This window comes from Parus major, chromosome 10 (genome assembly GCF_001522545.3).
Source record: "Parus major isolate Abel chromosome 10, Parus_major1.1, whole genome shotgun sequence".
Lineage (NCBI taxonomy): Eukaryota > Metazoa > Chordata > Aves > Passeriformes > Paridae > Parus > Parus major.
In genome coordinates, this window is record NC_031779.1 from 1,745,684 (window position 1) to 1,748,166 (window position 2,483).

Here is a 2,483-nt window from a genome sequence, read left to right on the forward strand (position 1 = left end):
CCAGGAGGACGGACAGGGTTCAGATCCCAGGAGGATGGACAGGATTTGGATCCCAGGAAGGATGGGCAGGATTTGGATCCCAGGAGGATGGACAGGGTTCAGATCCCAGGAAGGACAGACAGGGTTCGGATGCCAGGCCAGAGCCCAGGTCTGACAGAAGAAAGGTTCACCCCAAGCCACAATCCCTGGGCTCCACGTCCCAGCCAGGAGTGGCAGGCAGCCCTCCACTGGCAGCAGAGCCGCCCCTCTGCCCTTCCTCTTCCACATCCCGGCTTCTCCAGCTCCCCTTCCCCACAGATCCCCTTGGTCCCCACTGCGTGCCTGGGGGAGCCACAGGGATCACTCCAAGGATCAGGGCTGCCCTCTGCCCAGGCACTCTGAGCTCGGCATTCCCGCTTTTCCCTTTCCCAAAGAGAGCAGCCTCTGCCCTGGCCAGCTCTCCCAGCGCTCAGCCAAAGGCCGGGAGCGCCTCTGGAGCTGGCAGCGGCACTGCCGGGCAATTAATTAATCAGCGGCGCGTGGCTGACTCCATTTATAGGGCTGGCACTTGGCACTGCCTCTGTCCCGAGCCAGCAGGGAAGCGACACCTCAGAGGTCACCCAATTCCCGCTGGGTTTGTGGGGCTGTTCCTGCCTCCCCAGGCTCCCTCATCCCGTAAAACAAGCGGAGTTTTCCCAGCAGGGCCTGGGGAAGCTGCCAGAACCCCCAGTTCCAATTAGGAAGGGGACACAACAAGGGGACAGCTTCCCCCGGCAGCCTCAGCCCCACTGATCCCATCCCTGCCTGCCCCCCGTGCCCTGCCCAGTGTCCAAGGGCTCCGAGAAACGGAGCTGCAGAATCTGGCACAGAAACTTCCAGGCTGGTTCTGCAGCCAGGCTCAGGCTCAGCCTGCCCAGGAGAGGAGGGATCCCTTTCACAGCCTCTCCCTTCCCCAGATCCCCACTCCTGGGGATCCCCTAAAGTGCCGTGACCCCATCACCAGCAGGCCTCGAGCCACTCTGACCAGACCCCGTTTGGAACCTCCAGCCCCTAAAGTGCTGCTAATCCAGGCAAATCTCCAAACTCGGCTCCTCTTCCACACCTCTCTCATGCTGCCCCGGGGCTCCTCTGGGGCTCTTGCTGAGTTCCCTGAGCTGAGAGATGAAAACAAACCAGCCCCAAACAATCATTTGGCCGGCGCTGAGGTTTGTTGTTTATCCTGCAGCTCCCCAGGGATTCACGGGAGAGAGGAAACAGCTCTGCCAGCCTGGGCTCCCCGCGCTGCCAACGGAGCCTCCAAACGCTTCCAGGAGCGGCTGCTGGGGTCCCTCTGCCCCTGAAGAGCTCCTGCCTCATCCCCTTTCCCCCTGGTGGGATTGGGGGGAGCAATCCCGCACCTCAAACCGCGGCGCCGGGGTTTGAACACCACCGGGAGATGAGGATGAGGAGGCAAAGGGCATCTCACAGCGCCATAAAATCATGGAATTGCTGGGACTGGAAGAGAGCCTAAAGCTCATTCCATCCCACCTCCCGCTGTCCCAGGGTGTCCAGCCTGGGATCACTTCCAGGGATCCGGGGCCACATCCCATTGTGTCCCCAAAGAACGGGACATCTCTCCCGGCAAACCCCAAACTGCTTTTGGCACTGGAAAGGAAAGCTCGTGCCCTTGGAAGGTTTGACCCTGCAGTCACCCCTGCTCCCAAATCCCACCCCGCAGCTCCGGGGGACACAGGGCTCATTCCCAGAGCCTGGCTGACCCCGCCGAGCCCCTGTGCCCGGCGTTTGCCGCTGGAGCGGGAATCAATGGCACCACTGTCCCTGGAAATGTCCCCGCTGCGGCGGCCGGAACGGGAGAAAGGGCGGCTTTGTGCTCCGTGCCAGAGGGGAGGGGAGCAGGAACATCAAACCCAGGAGAGAGGAGCGTCTCGGAAAGGACGCCTGGGGCTGGGGGAACCGGGAGATGCTCCGGGTGCCATGGAGAGAAGGGAGCAATCCCACTTTCCATTGGGCCAGGGTGACAGAGCCAATGGCTCCCTGTGGGCCCAAGAGCCCCTTGAGAAACACTGGAGCATCCTGGAGCATCCCAGAGCATTCCAGAACATCCTGGAGCATCCTGGAGCATCCTAGAACATCCTGGGGCATCCCGGAGCACCCCAGAGCATCCCGGAGCATCCCAGAACATCCTGGAGCATCCCAGAACATTCTGGAAAATTCTGGAGCATCCCAGGGCATCCTGGAGCATCCCAGAGCATCCCAGAACACCCTGGAGCATCCCAGAGCATCCTGGAGCATCCCAGAACACCCTGGAGCATCCTGGAGCACCCCAGAGCATCCCGGAGCATCCTGGAGCATCCTGGAGCATCCCAGAACATTCTGGAACATTCTGGAGCATTCCAGGCCATCCTGGAGCATCCCAGAGCATCCCAGAGCATCCCAGAACACCCTGAAGCATCCCAGAGCATCCTGGAGTATCCCAGAACACCCTGGAGCATCCTGGAGCATCC

General features: G+C 61.4%; 1 protein-coding gene across 1 annotated transcript in view; it reads right to left on the reverse strand.

Annotated features, from left to right (window-relative positions):
- Positions 1–2,483, reverse strand: part of SEMA7A (semaphorin 7A (John Milton Hagen blood group)) — a 24,106-nt gene that overhangs the window by 11,741 nt on the left and 9,882 nt on the right. The window lies entirely within an intron of this gene.